We start from the raw sequence: 20,885 nt of genomic DNA, 5'->3' as shown, positions 1-20,885 counted from the left end.
TGAAGTTTTAGAATTAATTTTAATTAAAACAGAATAATAAACTACTGTACAGAGCCATGAAAAGTGTGTGCACCCTTCCTGATATTATCTGTTATTGCAAATATTTTACCCTACATTCTTTTACTTCTGCAACTAAAATATTATATTAGGTAAGGTTACCTGAGAGAACAAATAATGCATTCTTTAATGTGATGTACCGAAAGGACACATTTATCAAACTTGTGAAAAAGTGATTGCTCCCTTGCAGTATCTGGATGTACCACCTTTAGCTGTCACCAAACACTTCCAATAGTTCAGTCTTTCATGTTGCTGTGGAGTAATGGTAGCCCACCAAGGTCCTGCAGTGTACAGTATATGGGAAGGGTGAGAGTACAAATCACCAGTTTCACTTTTAATAAGTCATGGACTATTGTGTAGCTTTCTCCTATGTAAATAACGTTTTCGAAGATACTTTGTTAATGTGTGCATCTGACATTACTAAATGAGAGAGTTTAAAAAATAAATTAATCCAGTACTGTGGATTAACCAAGTCAGTTGATTTCATTCTTAAAATGAACAAAGGTTTGGCTGTTGTGGTTTCTACTATAAAAACATTTCCTTGGCAAAGATGACACCATGAGTGAAGAAGTATTAAATAAGTTAAAAAAATATGATGAAAGTAGAAATTGAGATCAAAAAGAACACAGTCGACTTAAAACCGGAGGACAAGATGACAACTATACATAAAGGTATCATGAATATTAGACTTACAAGCAACACAAGAAGGGTTATAGAAAATACCTACAGTGTATCAATAATAAGGCATCAAATACAACCTATGGGCAATAAAATGATTGATAATATTGGAAATAAAAAACTGCAGAAGAAGAAGGGTAGGTAGACCTTTATCTCAGATTTTGAATACAATTGTGAATGACAGGAGAAATTACAAAGATGAGTGGTAAGTGTGGAAAATCCTGCCTAGTACCTATGGTGACAAGAAAAAGTAAGGAGATATATGTTTCTGAGAACTACTGCAAATGTGGAATATATTGTACCAACACAGTATATCCTAAGCTAAAACCTATTTAATGTAGTATATCTCAAAGATAAGACCAAGACAGTCTATCAAATGCTTTCTCAAGTAATACTTCTGCAGATGGCAAAGACAGTGAAAATGTTCCATCAAGGATGTCAGAGGGAAACAGAGTATTAATAACACCAGCTTGAACTGGATGAATCAGTTTTACAATTAGCTGTAGGCAAAACCTTACCCAGCAATTTGATGTCCATGTTAATTACAGCCAGTAAACAGAACATAAATAAGGATTTCTGTCTTTTTTAAGCAGTAGACAGAGGAGTGCTATATTTAGATTTAGATTCAGTGCTAAAGAGGAATCAATAGCCTGAATCACAGGATGATAGCTGATCGCTAAAAGAGCAGCAAAATTCAGTAGGGAGTACATCAAAACTAGGAGTTTTTCCCAGGTTCATATATGATAGAAACTTAAGTTTGGGCAAGGTAATTGGGGTATCAATCATTTTAGTATCCAACTTGTAATGTTTAAGAAGCTTTATTTCATTTAGAAACATTCAGTAACATTTGTAAAGAAAACAAGTCAAATCATTTCAGTTATGGATTAATTTCCTTAACATTACTAGATAAATAACCTGACTTTAATTGCATAAAGAGACTTAATGTAAAGGATTCAATGGGGCACAAGTAGTCCAAAATGTTCCACTTTTACCTAATCTGTTCATAGGGCATTCTCACAAACAGACAGAGGATGATGATTCAGGTGCTTTCTAGCAAGTATTAGGCACATATTTATGTTCTTCTTGATGAACAGTATGTCCCACCTTGTGAAACCCATTCACATTCGGTGACTTTTCTGATTGTGGAGTCATAGCCATTGTTAAGAAAGAGAAGCCTGCAGTTATTTATACTTTTTTTTTTTTTACTATCCATGATGATTCTGATTGTGGAGTGTGATGGATGGTGGCCAGGAAGCCTCCGAAATGGAAGGACAGCGGAGAGAAGTTCTGAAGGGTGCTATCTTCCCTGAACTATTGTTTGGCACCCCCCCTGGGTTGCAACAGTGCCTTGGATTCCTACAGTGCTGTGTGGGAATTACTGTTTGCTGGCACAGCCCTGTTGGGATCCGTAAATGCCTCAAGGGGTAGCTGTGAGAATTGTGGGAGCTGCAGATCCCTACTTTGGGCTTCAGCAACACCTGGGAGCAATTCCAGACTTCCTTAATGAACCACCTGGTGTGCTCCCAGGTCAACCTTAAAAAGGAACCAACAGCCTCCCAGAAAGAAGTCCACTGTTGGAGGATAACGCTTATGAGGCTTGCCTGTGAAGGAGAAAGGAGGCTGCAAGGCTCTGGAGGAAAGCAATTGTGATTATTGATATCAGTACTTGGGGACTGCTATAGGTTTTTCTTCCTCTCTATGAATATAAGATTTTTGTTGGACTGAGCTGGTCTTCACAGGAGTCATAGCCATTGTTGAGAAAGAGAAGCCTGCAGTAATTTATAATTTTTTAGGATCTTTTGTGACTCGCTGGATGATTTTATGCTGTACACTTGGAGTAAATCTAGCAGGCCAATCACTCCTGGAAAGATTGACAACTGTTCCATGGGGGTTTTCTACCTGGACATTATTGCTTCTCTGGGGTTTGGTAGAGTCCCCAGAGCCTTAGAAACTCCATTGTGTTTCTCTCCAAACCGATGGGTAGCAATATTTTCTTTTCGTACCTCTCTCTGTCTTTTGATTGTATCATTATGTGCTTGTTGAATCTTTTACTGGCAATTTGACTGTTTTGTGGTAAGGGTGAAAATAAGTGAGGTGTTATAGTATATTGAACATGGGTGGCTGTAATCAAGCTTGGCTATGTTCAGACAGCTGACTTTATTTATCCTTTCAATCAATTTAACTAAGGGGCAATGACTTGTTCACAGAGTGACAATTGTTTTTGGATAGTTGTGTTCATTTGACATTTGACAACTATTAAATTAATAAAAGAAATGTAATTTGCTAACTCAGGAGACATTTATGTAGTATCAGTTTTTGGTAGAATACCTGAAATATTCAGTGCCAAAAATTTGCAATAATAGAGGAAATGTGAAAGGGGCAAATGCTTTTCACTGCACTGTAGACAGAAGCTACTGTAACTGCTAACCCAGTTGAATTTTGTATGCATGATGAAATCCATTTTTTTCATATTTATTTTTATTTGATACAACTGTGCATTGCTTTTGCTTCCCTGACCTCATAAATGTGCACATTAACGAAAAATATAATGCCTCATTACACAGTTGTATTGTTTTTTTAAGTGCCTGTAGACAATAAAAAATGATTCATATTTTGAAAGGAGGTGAACAGAATCATGACAATGAATATGTTAATAAAAAGCAAGGGAGTTCTTTGTTGCTTATAGACAGAAAATAATTGAAAGTTTGGTAAGGTAAAGTAGTTTTAATAATTTCAGTACTTACAGATTCACTTTTTGTTTTTAGGTACTATTTAACTAAAATGACTTATTCAGCTAATAAATAGCTTAAGCTGCCTCTGTATCTGCTTTGAATATTTACTATTTACTTTTAGTTATTTTTGTATTATTTATTTGTTATTGCAGTGGAATAAGACAAAATGAGAAACCACCATGCAGTGTCCTGTTATTATGTTTAACTTTCTATTTCTTTATCAGCATTTCCAAAATTGATCAGGATCATATACTAAATAAATATCCACTGTATCCAAAGAACAGGAACCAAGTCTTTACTTCTAAAGTTTTTGTTTGCTGTAAATCTCTTATTCCAACCTTAGCTTTTAATGTTTTCTACTTTAATAGATATTGTTTGACCCAAGTCAGAGCTGCTCAAGTCTATAGTTTTTTGGAACATTTAATTTGGACCACAAGTAATCTACTAAAAATTATGAATGTTGTAGATTATTTCAGGATATTAATATAAGCCATTTTTAAACATAAAGTCCCAATGGGGTCAATATTCATAATCAGCTTCTCTAAATTATTTCAGTTTGCAAGTAAGATGTCATATATTCAAAAATAGAGCAAAATTGCAAATGCTAGTGAACAGCGAATTGTCATATTTCATCAAGATCATGCCATGCAAGGGGTGGCAAAATCATTCTGCAAGACGTAAGTGGTACCTCAGTCAATAGCAAAACAGTGGTGTTGCAGCAGAAAAGTTCTGTATTTATACCCCCAAAACCCAGTCTGCAGCCTAGAGATGTGCTTTCAAGAAGATGCACTGGCATCTTGCAAGATTCAAAGACCACATTGAAGTATGCACAGCAAAAGATATTGAAGAGGTTGCCACCAATTTCAAATAAACTGTGGAATAGCTTTCAGGTGACTCAGTTCTACCACCACTGGGAAAAATAAAAGTGGAACATCAGGAATAAGGAATATAGCATTTTGGAATGGCTCTGGGTGGTGGGTAGATTTCAGCTAGATCATTTTCTTGGGCCACCAACTTTGTCTTTCATTTGTATTTTCTTACCTAGAATAAAATGATTATATTACATTAACCTACCTCTTACTGGGTTATCCAGTGATGCCATCCAGAAGAAGGTCCCAATTTGAGGAGGAAAATCTGATTTAAAAGAAAAACAGGATGAGGCGAGGCCTATTTTGATAAATATACTGCTGATCCCAAAATGTACAAAATCTGTACAGACTTGAACAAAGATTGCAACTTAACATCATGGTTTCTGAGAAGTTCTTGGTGCAATCCACTGGGATGTTATTGAGTTCAAAGTTCAAAGAAAATTTCTAGTGAAATCTGTACCTTGATAAATAAGGCAAGGTTGTTCAGCTACAATCTGACCTAACCAAGCTAAAAGACTGGAGTTGGAGCGATAATATTAATATAATTGGCCTTAAAGGAAATGCTGAAGGGTGCAATACCATTCAAGTTTTGAAAAGGCTGAGACCTACAAGTTACGTTGCCTCCAAAATTGAATGATGTCTCAGGATTTATTCTATGGCTAGGAATTCCTGTTGTCCTAAGCTCCTGATTTTGATATTTTTTAATTCAGCATCCATTTCTTCTGTCAATCGCAAGTTGTCCCACATTTTGTGGCATGGGGTCTTTCACAATCCATAATTAGCAACTGACACTGCTGACAACTTCCAGGCCAACAGAACTTTTATGCAGTAATGCAGTCTTTCTTCTAAAGACAATGGGACCTTGTCCCATCATCTAATTTTACACTTTTCTAAGGGTTGATGCATTATTATATTATTGTTTGGTGTCATCCATAGCTCTTTCTTTCTTCATTTAATTAACTTATGTGGCCACTAGGGAGTGTTCCAGCTCCCCAAACACCTGACACAAAGGCTCAGACACAAGCATAAAATGAAAGAAAGAGTTTTATTGTAGAAGGTGTTCCCCACACCACAACCACAACACAAGATGCAAGCAGCACAAAATTCTTTGTCTTCCTCTTTTTGTCTTCCTTTCTCAGTCACTGCCTCCTCCATTCCTCACGCAAGCTTTGTCCTCCTTCCTCCCAACTGTTGCTTACTGAGTTGTGGCAGACAGCCCTTTTTATCCAATCCTCGGGACTACCTCTGGTGATATGAAGCTGGGACTCCGAAGCACTTCCAGGTGAGGTTGGAGACCTATGGAGTAGGGACTACCAAATCCTGTAACTCCCCCTGGTAGAACCCATGGGACCCAACAGGGCTGTCCCCTAAGACTGCAATACCCAGCATGCCTTGTGGACACCCATGCAGCATCCCATCCTGGGTTGGCTGCCATTTAGCATTTTGGATGAGACAAAGCCCTATGTAAGCTGTCTCTCCCTATCCTTCCAGGTTGAGGGTATCCCAGCTGAGGCAAGGATTCTGGCCATCCCTCACACTTATTTGTGGTTAGAAGCCGTTTTATCTATTGGAAGGTCATTTCGGTACCCCAAGGACTGACATAGATTCATTATAGCAGCCTAAGAACCAGATAGATGATATACACAGACTTTGTAATAAGCATTACTCCATTATCAAATTAGCCTCAGCTGACACCAGCAAAGGTCAGGTAATTCACCTTCACCACACATTATGCGCATAGATTTTGAGCTTGACCATTACCATTTCTATTATGTATTAGTTGAGCTTGCTCAGAAGAAAATTTCCTCCTGCTATATATACTGTCCGACGCCCTATCAATCATCATCCCTTCCTTCTGATGTTAATCAAATTCCCTTCTTAAAAGATTATGATTTTGTATTTGGACATTGATGATTATGCATATATGAATCTGCTGTTCAATAAACTTTCACACCTGCTCCAAAAAGATTTCTTTCATTCAACTAGACCACTATGCAAACTTTTATATGTTTTGAATCTGTATAAATCATTCCATCTACTTAATGCTTCTTCTAAGACTTTCATATTTTATTCCCCCATTATTGTTCACATTACAGAATGAACTATATTTTTATCTCTCAATCATTAGCAGCCTCACTGTCCGACTCATTACTGAAACTAGCTTCACTCTCTGATTATAAGCCTCCTATGGCAAAAACTTTAATTCCATAGCTTTTTACTTATGCCCCATGATGGCGGTTTAACACACCCCTTCTTCACAACTAAATATTAAGTCATGTTAGACAATGTTTAGTCAATTCCAATTCCGTCAATGATTCTGCCTCCTGCCTTTCAGAATATTTACTGCAAGTCAGGTATGTACCTTCACATCTCCATCCACAACAACCCTAATCTTTGTGCAAGTAGTTATTCCATTGCCTTTCCTTCCCAGGATTCTCAGGGAATATTGACTCTTTGTGACATTTTTAACAATGCTGAGCCCCAGACATTGACTTTTCTTAGGTCAGCATTTATAATTATATTCTCTTTTTTTCACCTGCATGTAATGTTTGTTCATAAAACTTGCAATTTTTCCGTTATTTACTGTATGTTCCTCCATTTTAATTTTGTAATCTCTCTACTAACTGGAGACCACAGGCATCTTTAAATGCTCGTCTGCACAAAGCTTCTTATCACACTTTACCATTTTACTCGTTTTGGCAGCAGGACCTTTGCTAAGAGCAAGAAAAAGCAATGTAGCCTATTTACAAAAAAAGTCATCCAGTCTTAAAGGACTGCAACATTTTAAGACAATTTGACTGAAAATATGCTCATGTATAAAACTGGAGAACTAGAAGTCCAGCATTTCTGTGACAGATTTATGCATCAGTTCCAAACTATGCAGTGCAATTCCTTATACATAAACTGCATTATGCAACGTTAAATCATTAATCACATCAATTCTGTTCAACCCTTAACCAACCAGATGACATATGATTGAAAAGACTGCTTGCTGGAAACAACACTAGTCTTTTAAACACTTTGTGAAATATTGTTTCAAATGTAAAATACAACCATCAGACAAGGAGAGAATGACTAGTTCAGTACTACACTCGGGGAAAAAAAAAAAAATTCCATTCTATTTTTGTATATTACACCACAGCTGTCATTAAAATTAGTGACTAGGTAATTTTAAGAGTTTATACACTCGGAAACATGCCATTTCTTTTTTTCTTGTTGCCCATTTTGGTTAAACATGTATAGTGCACTGTCAATAGTATACTAATCACATAATCTATATGAAGTACAGTAACTGGCTGTGAAGTACTTCATTATTGTTTGGTAGTGTGGTCATATGTGCAAGCAGTATGGATGTACTTGAAAGATACGGGTGTGCTTGGTATGCTTACTAATAGCTATATTATGAAAAACAAGTTAGCAAATGTAATTATACACGCAAATGACATATGAAACTACACAATTTCAAATGAGCTTAAAATTAAAATATTGAAGTGACCTTTCAGTGTTGTTGGCATTCACCTTTACCTCCTGCTGTCAACACATTGGTTTACATTAATTTTGCTATAGCTTCCTGTGTGACAGCAGTGTGTCTGCATCCTCATTAGCTACTGTGTCTGGAAAATCTACCTACAACAGTAAGTTGTTATTTAAAAGCAATGATTTGACCATTTTCTGCTGCTTTGATTTACTGTCCATAACTTTATTATACTTTTCTCAATAGTCATATTCCATTTATCAAAGTAAAAGACAGAATAATTACATCTGGTTAATGAATTATTTTTTGCACATATTTTACTGTGGGGGAGGCAAGTCGCTAAACTTAGGACACCGGCTCAGACTGCCTCATTCATGTTGGTAATAAGATTTTCATGAAGGCTTTCTTCGCACAGTCACAATAGAGTGAAGACCAGGCTCTTAATCTTCCATATTCTTTATTAAAGTAATAATCATTCAAACATTGAAGTTCAAACGTGAAGTCTTGTAATGCTATTAACACTGACTGTAAATTCTTTTAAGGCTGAGTATTTTTTTCCAAAAAAACTTAGTTTTCTGAAAACCACACAAAGCAATGGTTTCACACAAATCAACATAATACATCTGTTGCTGCATGCTGTAGCTCTTGTGGTCACCTGTTTGCTGTGTCTGGTGGTGGCTGCACAGGGGCGACTCGACCATCAGCCAAAATGCGCGGCGGGCCAGCTGCCTGGCTGTCTTCGTGCGGTGGGTGGTCGGAAGTGGCAGTCACAGTGTGCTGCAATCTGGCTTGTACCTCTTGTCATCGTTAAGTGGTTGTCCTCCCAGGTGAATGTTGACATCAACGCATCAGTTACACTAAAGTGTTCAGCTGAGGGGCTGATCATTTTTGATCTTGATCTCTGGATTACTTGCATGAAAATCAGAATCCAACAAGTCGGAGAATAACACACAAAACGTTGTCCAAGGAGTATTTTGTTTTGCGCATTTGCTTTGGTCTCTTGCCAAATGAAAATGCCATTTTAGAGTTTTTTTGCTCTTCGCTACTCATGCATGTGCTAGGAAATCAAGGTCAAACCAATGAACTGTCTTTCTTGCAAAAAAATTCGAACTACAATGTAATGGTGAGTTTTGTCGCTCTTTACAACTGATTATCATCCTTTACTCCTGAATTTCAACAAAAGTTGACATCTGCCCTGAAAGAGTTAAAATATACCACCATGACCCTTGAAAACACTTCTACTCCCTACCTGAGACCCATTATGCTAAAAAAAAACTCCTCCCCTTGAAGAATTATATTTTGGTCAACTAAGCCAAAAAACTTTCTGCACCCAACCATAGATGATTTGGACATTACATTGTCCTGGTTATACTTAAAAATAAAAATTTGAATAAGACTAATGAAATTTCAGTCAGGCAGTATGGTGACATAGTAATGTACTGAAAAGGAATATTTTACCAAACCAGGAAATCTAGAATGTTCCCATTTATCTACGTGCTCTGCTTTCATCATACTTCCCAAAACTTTGATTATTAATTACAGACTGATACCTTTATCTATCTATCTATCTATCTATCTATCTATCTATCTATCTATCTATCTATCTATCTATCTATCTATCTATCTATCTATCTATCTATCTATCTATCTATCTATCTATCTATCTATCTAATGGAGTTGTGTTCTATCCTGTGCAATTTCTTGTCTTATATATAACTCCCAGTGACCCAGTTCTGCATAGAGTGTCTTTGAAAATGGATAAATAGAAACTTGAGCCTATAAAACTTATTAAGAGTTGGGGGCAAGTGCCCTTAGCCCACTGTGCTACTGCATAAGATGAGAAGCAACACCAAATGAACTTGAGTTAAGATTCTTTTCCTCTGAAAAAAGGCGACTAAACATGCTTCATCTTTTCTTTTTCTTTTTTTTATTAATTTTATTACAATCTATACAAAGCAATCAAGTTTTTACAAAAAGAAAAATTGAGTTTAGAACAGATCAATCCCCACACCTGAGAGAGAGAGAGCAAGCCAAATGGCGTGAAATTTAAGGCTTGTAAACATACCTAAATAAATTCTCTATGCTTCATGAACTTATTTTAAAATATTACTAATGAGATCCTGCCATGTTTTGAAAAAAGTCTGTACGGATCCTCTAACTGAGTATTTGATTTTTCCAATTTCAAATAATATAACACATCGGTTTCCCACTGACTTAAAGAGGAGAGTTTGGGTTCTTCCAGTTTATCAGAATGAGTCTGCGTGCCAAAAGTGTAGTGAATGCAATCACAATTTGTTTGTCCTTCTCCACTTTAAGCCCCTCTGGAAGAACCCCAAACACAGCTGTTAATGGGTTAGGAGGGATTGTGAGTCCAAGGCTGTCTGAGAGGTAATTAAAATTTTCGTCCAGAATGGTGTTAATTTGGTGCAGGCCCAGAACATGTGACCCAGTGAGGCTGGAACTTGGTTGCAACGTTCGCAGGTTGGATCATGCCCTGGAAACATTTTGGAGAGTTTTAGTCAAGACAGATGTGCTCGATATATAATTTTGAGTTGTATAATTGTATGCTTTGCGCATATGGAGCTCGAGTGAATTCTCTGCATTGCTACTTTCCACTCCTTTTCTGATATATTAATTGAGAGATCTTTTTCCCAGTGTCCCCTTGGATCTTTGAAAGGGAGGGACTGTAAAATGATTTTATATATTGTAGAGATGGAGTCTAAGTCCTTGAGATTGAGCAATATTTTTTCCAGCATGGATGAGGGTGCAAGATGAGGAAAATCTGGAAGGTTATGTTTAACAAAGTTCCTGATTTGAAGATAGTGAAAGAAATGTGTAGCTGGAATGTTAAATTTGGAATGTAATTGTTCATAGGATGCAAAGACGTTGTCTATATAAAGATCTCTAAGCGAGTAAATTCCAAATTTTTTCCAGATATTAAAAACTGCATATGTTTGTGAAGGTTGAAAGAGGTGGTTCTCTTGCAGAGGTGCCACAGATAGAAGCTTCTCCGTCTTAAAATGCTTTCTACATTGGTTCCAGATTCTAAGTGAGTGGAGCACAATTGGGTTATTTTTATATTGCCGATAACATGTGTTTATTGGAGCACAGAGCAAGGAATAAACATGCTTCATCTTAAGGGACATTCTCAAAAAAGACCTGAAAAATTATAGCCTAAAAAAGCTCATCATTCAACAAGTCTCCACCCTACGTGGCTCAGGTGTTGCACTGCTTGCAGAGATATTTCTCTTGTTGCGTTCCTTTTATCTGCTTGTATTGAGGAATTACAGAAAAGTGTTCTTGTCATTATTTTTATTCAAGAAGTAAAACAGATAACATTGTAGCTGTTGCAAATAATTGAGCAAATATAATAAAATGAATTAACTCCAGATCGGTTCATACCCCCTATACCACACATCATCTCAAATTTACAACAAATGTAAAAAAAAATGTACATCACGATTACACCACTATTCATCTTTTGCAACAAATGCTTTAACACAATTTGTATAAACTTGCCAGAAAAACTAAAGTAACTGTGCAGTAATAGGAAATCTTGATCTTGGCAACAGGGTGGTCCAGATCTAATTATGCAGATCCAGATCATCTGGCTGACTTTGATTTATGCGGGGATTATTCCAGTTCGGCGCAAAGCTGAATCTTCACGTCGTCAGTTCGCACACTTCTCAATGGTCCGGGATTTTTCGGGTGATTTTCTATGTAATAAACTTAATTATTGCATAACTAGATCTGGACCACCCTATATTGTTACACTGTGTTTTCAATCTTGAAGCAATTTTTAGCCACTTAAAGAAACGTAGAAAATGCTTCCATAAGTGAAAGTTTTTAAAATTTTTTATAAAATATTGTCTGTTTTACACTTTCTCATTAAATAACCAGTCCATCAGGGTGTGTTGAGTGTGGTGATTTAAGCCATTAAGGGTATACAGTATGTTATAACTGATTTTATCAGTGATAACTGATTGTATCAGTGTCTGTCAGTAATGGTTTGTATCTTTGGGAGTAACAAACAATAATAAGAGCTATTTAACAGTGTGATAACAAAAAAAAAATTATATATCAGGTGACTAGAAGGCATATCCATCATGAAAAAAGTTTTATGATGCCATTGCATAATAAAGGTAAGACACAGATGGCAAATCAGAGTAAAGTAAAATAATGGTCTGAGCCCAAAGAAAATGGTCTTTGTAACTTTTATAACTTTCTTCAAAGAACAGCTAAAAAAAATGAGGTTAGCTGTTGGATATAGGTATTGATAATTAAGGCACCACTGTGGATAATTTTTCTAAAGAAAAGGTTTTAGAGTTTCATTTAAAGAATTCCAAAATTATAGTTCCATATCACGCTTTTCCCTTCATCCTTTTGTACACCCAATCTTTTATCTTCTTTAACATTTCATTTCTGAGCTGTCTTTTTAGTCATTTTCTCCTATTTTACCTTTGATCTCATCCTTCAGCCGTCCATCTTTGAAAATGTGCACTGAGCCTATCTTCTTTGTGATTCTATATGTTTACAATAAAGGTACTGGCACACATATTTCAAATGAAATTTTTTAAAATGTGACCTTCAATTTGATCTATTTTCAGTTTCCAACAAGACAGCAAGACCTTTGGCGGTAGAGAGCATGGAATGACCCTTTTGCTTTTGAGGTAAGATTACCTTGTTATACAATGCAGTATATGAGTTTTGTACAAAATAGTTGAAAAGTCAAAAGGTTGATGTGCTACACATATACCTGTTAGTCTTTACTTACATAGTGACTTTTAGAAAGCAGAATAAATGTTTGTTGGTATATCCTGATTTAAAATTCTGATTTCCTTGACAAGTAGAAACTCAGTTTATTTTAAAGCAATAAAATTCATTTTGACACAAGTCCTTAGGTACCCAACCTAGAAACAAGAAACACATCCATGTGTGGTAATAAAAAGGCAAATGCTAAACTGCTTGCAAAATTCCATTTGATTGAGCACCTTACTAATTACAAGTCATTTCTTTCTCAAATATAAACCCAGAACCAGACCAATATAAAATGGGATATAAATTATTGTCTCAATTTTATTTTATTTCTGATTGGAAACAGAACACTTTTTTCCCTTTTCATCAAAAGATGAAAGTTGTAAATAACTGTAGCATTTTGACAAATTCACTTACTTAATGGGGGTTAAATGTTAAACATTAAAATATTTACCAAAATTCAATTTCTCCATTATGCAAGTTAGTGTCATTGCTTTAAGTTAAATATTTTCTGAAACTTTTCTATCAAATTAATGTAATCATTGTCCAACTTTACCTTGTGATCCACCCAAATAATTGAAGAGTCTCATTATGGGAGAATTTTGGGGTGGTAACACAGCCCTCCCTGTTTACTCTCAGTTCTTTTAACAAAAACAATGCTCAATGCCTTAAGAAATCAAAACAAAACAGTCGCCATGTGAGTTGAGTGGCTGCAACTAATTCAGCTTTGCCATTGGTCTGTTGATACAGAGCTCCTTTGCTCAGATCGTCTCCTGTTAAGTCATACCTCCTTCCAGGTGGTTGTCCTTTTAGGGACTGGAAGGGGTGGAGTCAGTTGCCCTCACTGGGCGGTTTCTCGAAAATGTGGAAGAAGAAAACAACAAGATAGTTAGTGGCAGTGCCCCTTCTCACACCAGGGTGGTATCTCATACCTGGAAAGAACTCGGATGGTAATCCTCAGGTGGGCATATGTAACAGCCTTCATTAACTAATCTATACTAGAAAATTACAGTTTTTGCGAGTGACTTTAAAATGTTGTTTATCCTGCATTCATTGAATAAGTGCTTTGGATTAAATGAAATTATTAAATGATTAGATTTCCTAATTTCAGAAAGTGTGTTTAGCTTATCAGAACAGAAGTGAAAATTTATTTTATTTCAATATACTTATGAATTTAGGCATTTGCTGATATTTTTCTCACTTTATCCTAGTTCCTTGACTTTTATGTTTTTATTAAAATTGCAAAAAGCTACCATTATTATTATTATTTGGCTTGTTTTTGTATGACTTTATTCCTTCATTCCTGCCTTGTGGTCATCACTGATAAAACAGGTTCTGGTATTTCCACAACATTGAAAGAGATTTATCTGGCTTTACAAATAAATAAATAAAATTCAAAAGTGGTGAATGTACGTATATAAATGAAATAGCCTAATTGCATTGTTCTTGTATCTTAATGACTCAAGTATTTTCTGGTTTTTAATGCAATTTATATCCTTATCTCTGTCTCATTTCTATCTGTCTGCTTGATAAATCACAAGCAACTTGCCACACAATAAAACTGCAAAGTAAAATCAATTGAAAGGCACAAATGAATGTGATATATCCATTTTCAATAAGATTTTATTTTATCAGAGAAACAATCCATCCATATTCCTATTTTGACAAAAAGAAATAAAAGATCAGTCCCTCTAAGGAAATATTTAATGACTTAGAGTGAGGTTGGCTCATCTGGGTGATTTCTACTGAGCAGATTTAATTCCATTATCTGTTAGTGATGTTTATGGCGGTCTGACAGCTAATAACTTCTGTATAACTGTGTAGCCATTTTTAATCTCACTCTTGAGCTCAAGAAGCCATATGTTCTCTGATTATTAGAGGTGATGCGCAAGTATCTTGTCAGCCCTTTACTTCATGTTATCTGAACAAGACACACAGGTCAGGGCTTTGTACTGAGGTTTGACATATGGTAATGAACTTTCCTCATAAAATATGCATCAAGTCAGAAGGATGTACAATCCTGAGAGTTTCCAGTATTATTGAAACAGTCATTTCCTATTATGTTTATGCAAAGTGAAAAATGATTTAAGTGATATCTTTGCAGAATTTCAGATGGCTTGTCATGCACATTTGAGACTTGTCTGATTGGGTTTTGCTTTACATTATAATGAGACCAAAACAGTTTCAACAGAGTATACATTTAACCCCTACTAAACTTCATTTTAATTCTTATTTTTTTCTCTTCTTTTAAAATGTAAATGTAAGCTGTTGAATACAGACTGTGCATGTTATCAGGTTTATTTCTTGAAAATATCCTGAAGGCTCCATTTTTAAAAACATAAATGGTGAAATAAGTCGAGGTGTGTCATATGTTTTCTTAATGTCTGAAGCATGCTTTGAATCCCAAGTGAACAAGAGTCCAGGCCGACATCTGTCTTCAAATTATATACCTCAGTGATTATTGAGAAAATGCACTTCAGAGACTTACTTCTGTTGATGTGTTTTGTCAAGTCACTGAAGGGGCTTCTTGCTGCTTTTAACCTTTTTTTCTTCATTTCTCTGTCTTTTTTCTTTAGATTTATTATATGCATTTTTGTCTTCATTGATAGTTACAGTTTTCACTGCCATGTTAAACAAATTGTTGTTTTCACTAGTGGTTATAGTTATCACATCTCCGTAGTTTAGTCACTGGTAGAACAAGTAATTGAAAAACAGGAAAATTAGTAAGACAAAATCCATCCATCTTATTTATGAAATTAATTACTTTGTAATGTAGAACAATCTGATATGATTTCCATAGATTTCTAATTTTATAGATAAATACATGCAGAAATCCCCCATCATGTAATTGGTATGTAGCCTGTATGATTTGAATTTTTGTGAAAGTCTAGCAAAAGTAAACACTACAGTAAGTAGAGAGTGGGGTGGATAAAGTAAAAGAAATTGTTTTTTGATTTGTAGGAAGTCAAATTTTTAAAGCAAAATAAATAAAATAAGATAAAAAAGTGGCTGTTTTTTTATGGTAGGACTCTTTGTAAGGCTTTTTCTGTATCATATCAGAAACAGTAAAGAATATTTGTGGAATTAACAAAACATCCAATATTTGCAGCTAGTTGGAATTAATACATGTAATTCATTACCACGGACAAGCATGAATATTTTATTTACTGTCATTAAAATTTATTTTGGTATTTAGTCTGTAGTAGTATAGCCATGGTAATGCCACATGTGTAAAATTCTTACTTCAACGTCCCATGTACAACTGTCTGTCGCTATGATAAACAAGGTCAGGTATGCTCCCAAAAAACCTTGTGGAAAAAATGCTTAGAAAAAGTCCTATATAGCATTTTAACTATAACATACAGTAATTTGAAGAGAATAACATCTAGCGTTTCGTTATTAAGTTTTGGTTAAAGTAATTATAGATGCAAATTCTTCACATTAGACCACCATTTACAGCTTGTTGTCTGATGTGAAAGGATGAATATAAACACAATTCCTTTAAAAAATGTGGGAATAAACATTCAGTTAAATTAATAAAATTAATTGTTCATCCCCGTATAATTAATTTCCGCATTTATCATTAAAAAAAAAATCAGACCAATCCTATGTGTCTTTTACCAGGCTTGTGCCTTCCATGGAGTTCAGAAAGAACTGACAGAACAAAAACAGTGTTAGCAGTTAAGGCTCTTCGAACATGAACTTCTATTTGGAAACACTCACTAATTAGTCTCTATAAAACATTCTTAATACGCTTCATATTTAAAATTTCTCTCTTCTATATGATGTGTGTGGCCTGTACAAAATATCAATTTTCAGAAAGTGTGATACAGTTGGAAAAGTGTTAGAAGATATATCAAACTTTCATTTCTTTAAAAATAACAGAGCATGCTGAATTTTGTAAATAATTAAAGACAATGCAATTTCTTTCCCTCAATCCTTAGCACTTCAGAGTCTACTGGGAGAGAACTGTATTTAATGATAGTTTAAAAGGAAAGTTCAAAAGAAAAGCACAAGCTCTAAACTGAGTTTACTCAGCATCACAGTCTATTCAAACCTTCAAAACCTTATTTCTCAATTCTCTGGAGGACCTTGTATCAAAAAGGTGGAAAAATTAGTAATTGCAGTAATAGCTGTTCATCCATTCTTTCTGTAACAGATGCATAAAAAAGTAATATAGGATCCGTAACATGGTATTCTGTACCCTCCATCTGAATGTGTGTGTCAGTAATGCATTAATCTGACTGAAGCAGCTTTTGCATTTCCTCAAGTCTGTTATTCAGTCTTTCCCTGTTTTTCATAACAACACCATAAGAGTAGTTATTGTAAGGAATCACACCTCAAAATCAATGTTTAAGCCCATTATACATTGCACTACATAATATAAATGTTTGTTCATCTTATCTGCAGCATTAAGAATATAAACCACATGTTCCAGAAGACATTTCAATGCTTCATTTTTGTAAATATATGCCAATTTACATTAATACAAAACAATTTCTGTTTTTCTGTATTTTACACATATATCTGTCAGGAATTCTAAGTGTTACTGAAATAAGAACTGGATAGGCAATGTTGCTAATTGTCTAAATATTCTGGACAAGAGGCCCCTCTTGGTGAAATGTTATTCACCTGTGCTTTATTTCTATAGTTTGGGCTTTACTGCAATGGAACTTCAGTCTTACAAATCTGATATTTGCAATGTGAAACAGTAAAATGTATTACAGTATTAACAGTTAGAATTTATTATAATATACAAACAATCATTTTTTTTTTATTCATTTATGCTGTCTGGCCTTTTACAGTAAAACCACACTCTGTAAAATACATTCTATTTAAAGATTCTATTAAAAAATTCCAATTCAAATTGTAACAGTAACAAGAATAATAATAACATACATTAACAAGAGGTCACCCTCTTATAAAAGCAAAACAAAAAAGGATATAGATGTTTCTAAACTGGATGGGAAGCTCTCGCTTTTTAGTTTCTGCGAATTACTTGCTGAGCAGGTAATTATACAATGCTTTATTAGAGTAAACAATGAAAGAAATATGGAGGAAGAACAATGACTAGGAATCAACTGGAATATATACTCCACCTGCTTGGGATAATTAATATTTTGAAGTGAAGTCAAATGCCATTAAACAATACTTCAGTTCATACATCATATAAGGAACTAAATTAATGAAATAAAACACTAAAAATTAAAAATATCATCTAAGCAGTGAGACATCGCAAATGCATACAATTTTCCATAAAAGAGAGAATAAGACTTTAGAAGGAATTGTAACAGACAACATCTGTAAAAGGAAGCTAAAACAGGAGCACAACACAACAGAGCAGGTATATTATCGGGATGGAAAAGAATAGGACAAAGACACATTCATTTTAAAACTTGACTCTGTCATTAAAAAGTAGTCAATTATGACACCATATAATTTAGTACCAGAGAAAAAATAATAATTTTGATTAATTGCAACTTAACAGACAATTATATCCAGTTGTGCTAAAGTTGATGAAGCCATGAGAGGATACTTCCTATGGTCTGCAGATGTTAAAAAGACAAATTCAGTGAAATTCACCTTCACCCAACCAATTCCATCCTTCACCTTCCTGATGTTATGTTTACATGGTGGCATCAAGATGCTTCTTCAAACTCAGCCTAACCAAGCTATCTTTGTTCTTCACTTACTTTGCGAATGCCTGCCTTAAGAAATGTGCCATGGTATCTTACATACACAGCGATGACTGATTTGTTTTGTTTTGAAAATGAAAGGAGAAGATCAAACTGCATATCTTTCTCCATTTCTATACATCATTTGGAACAATGTGACATGGATGTTCTAACTAGGTGCTCAAAGCTCAGCAAAACCATAGCTCTATGGATGACAGTGGCATACATATATCCACACAATATGAAAGGCAGAATGACACTCATCAGACTCCAAATTAAAAATTAGAAGGACCTGTGGTGTTAGAACAGAGTCCAACCAGTACTTGCACCTCAAATGCAGGAAGAACAAAACCATTTTTTTATGACTGTGGAGTAGTGGACCAAATCTTTACTCTTGTACTCTGTGATAGTCATTGATAGTTTCTATGCTATAGTGTGCCAGACTGATAACATCATTTCAAAAATGGCCCACCAAATCAACGGCTCAGTTATGGTGCACACTCTAAACACTGATTAGGGATGACAATGAGATTCAGTCTTTTTGCACTAGACTTTGAAGGTTAAACAAGAATTAAGAAGTAGAAATAAGAAAAGAAACATTTGACTTACCAGTCATTTTTATCATCCTCTAACAAAGAATATCAAAATAATGAAATTGTGAAAAACGTTTTTATATAGGGTTTAATTAAATCCGAAACATAGGATGAGAGGGACTTCAGAATATAAATGTTGCTCCTCCATATTATGAGCTGGTTAGGGTGCTTTATGCATGTAGTTCACATGCTTATATATCTGGGAAGTACCTTCTGGATTAAGTATAAATTGTCCTGATCTTCCCAAACAGGCAATTTAATAGAGGATGAAATAGAAATGTACTTATTTTTAATTTACCATCTATTTTTCATCCTAGAGAGCAAATCATTTTAGTAAATTAATTAATTTTGTTGTTTCCTTAATCAATTCACTTTATAATTTCCTTTCATGATCTGAAACCATTGTTAGTTTAGCATTTTTGTTCCTAAGATTTATTGTTATAAAATGCTTATAAAGAGTATTAGTTAACAACAGCAGTGCCAATGATTTGCACCAATACAGGCATTTTGAAAATGAAGCTGAACAATGTGCAAGGAAATACATATTTGTAAGAAGGCGCTTTCTTACAATTAAATGAAAGCGGCACAAAATATGTTGGTGTATTTGCTGAATTACTTCATCCCAAAGGATTTAGATTTATTGGGCTGAATTAACTGCTTACCTCTAATAGCTCTTCATTTGATATCTAAAAATGGAGGTAATGGTGATTTGACTTTGACATAAGCGAAGTTACCATGTTTAAGCATAAGGGTGTTCATATGTGCACTTTGCACCAGGACACCCTAGGCCTCAGTTCGATGATCGACTTTGTGGTCGTGTCGTCAGACTTGCGGCCATATGTCTTGGACACTCGGGTGAAGAGAGGGGCGGAGCTGTCAACTGATCACCACCTGGTGGTGAAGTGGCTTGGATGGTGGGGGAAGATACTGGTCAGACTTGGTAGGCCCAAACGTGTTGTGAGGGTCTGCTGGGAACGGCTGACAGAGTCCCCTGTCAGAAATAGCTTCAACTCCCAACTCCGGCAGAACTTCAACCATTTCCCGAGGGAGGTGGGGGACATTGAGTCCGAATGGGTCATGTTTCGTGCCTCTATTGTTGAGGTGGCTGACCGGAACTGTGGCCACAAGGTGGTCGGTGGCTGTCGTGGCGGCAATCCCCGAACCCGTTGGTGGACACCGGCGGTGAGGGATGCCGTCAAGCTGAAGAAGGAGTCCTATAGGACCTTTTTGTCCTGTGGGTCTCTGGAGGCAGCTGATAGGTACCGGCAGGCCAAGCGGAATGCGGCTTCGGTTGTTGCTGTGGCAAAACTCGGGCATGGGAGGAGTTTGGAGGCCATGGAGAACGACTTTCGGACGGCTTCGAGGAGATTCTGGTCCACCGTCCGGCGTCTCAGGAGGGGGAAGCAGTGCAGTGTCAACACCGTATATGGTGGGGATGGTGCACTGCTGACCTCGACTCGGGATGTTGTGGGTCGGTGGGGGGAGTACTTGGAAGACCTCCTCAATCCCACTAACATGCCTTCCAATGAGGAAGCAGAGCCTGGGGACTCTGAGGTGGGCTCTCCCATCTCTGGGACTGAAGTCACCGAGGTGGTCAAAAAACTCCTTGGTGGCAGGGCCCCGGGGGTGGATGAGATATGCCCGGAGTTCCTTAAGGCTCTGGATGTTGTAGGACTGTCTTGGTTGACATGTCTCTGCAACATCGCATGGACATCGGGGACATTGGCAGACTAGGGTGGTGGTCCCCCTCTTTAAAAAGGAGAACCGGAGGGTGTGTTTTAACTACAGAGGGATCACACTCCTCAGCCTCCCTGGAAAAATCTTTTCGGGGGTTCTGAAGAGGAGGGTCCATCGGATAGTCGAACCTCAGATTCAGGAGGAACAGTGTGGTTTTTGTCCTGGTCGCAGAACAGTGGACCAGCTCCACACCCTTAGCAGAATCCAGGAGGGTGCATGGGAGTTTGCCCAACCAGTCAAATGTGTATTGTGGACTTGGAAAAGGCATTCGACCGTGTCCCTCGGGGAATCCTGTGGGGGGTGCTCCGGGAGTA

At 36.2% G+C, this 20,885-nt stretch overlaps 1 protein-coding gene across 6 annotated transcripts in view; it reads left to right on the top strand.

Moving 5' to 3' along the window:
* LOC120530413 (cadherin-12-like) overlaps positions 1 to 20,885 on the top strand; it is an 802,688-nt gene that overhangs the window by 264,756 nt on the left and 517,047 nt on the right. For all 6 annotated transcript variants that reach the window (XM_039754905.1, XM_039754904.1, XM_039754907.1 and 3 more), the window contains one exon: positions 12,419 to 12,481. The gene's annotated coding sequence lies outside the window, so the exon portion shown is untranslated. The remainder of the gene's footprint in view (positions 1 to 12,418; positions 12,482 to 20,885) is intronic.

Source organism: Polypterus senegalus, chromosome 5 (genome assembly GCF_016835505.1).
Source record: "Polypterus senegalus isolate Bchr_013 chromosome 5, ASM1683550v1, whole genome shotgun sequence".
NCBI lineage: Eukaryota > Metazoa > Chordata > Cladistia > Polypteriformes > Polypteridae > Polypterus > Polypterus senegalus.
Note: the sequence above shows the minus strand (reverse complement) of the source record. Positions and strands in the feature narration are given on the sequence as shown.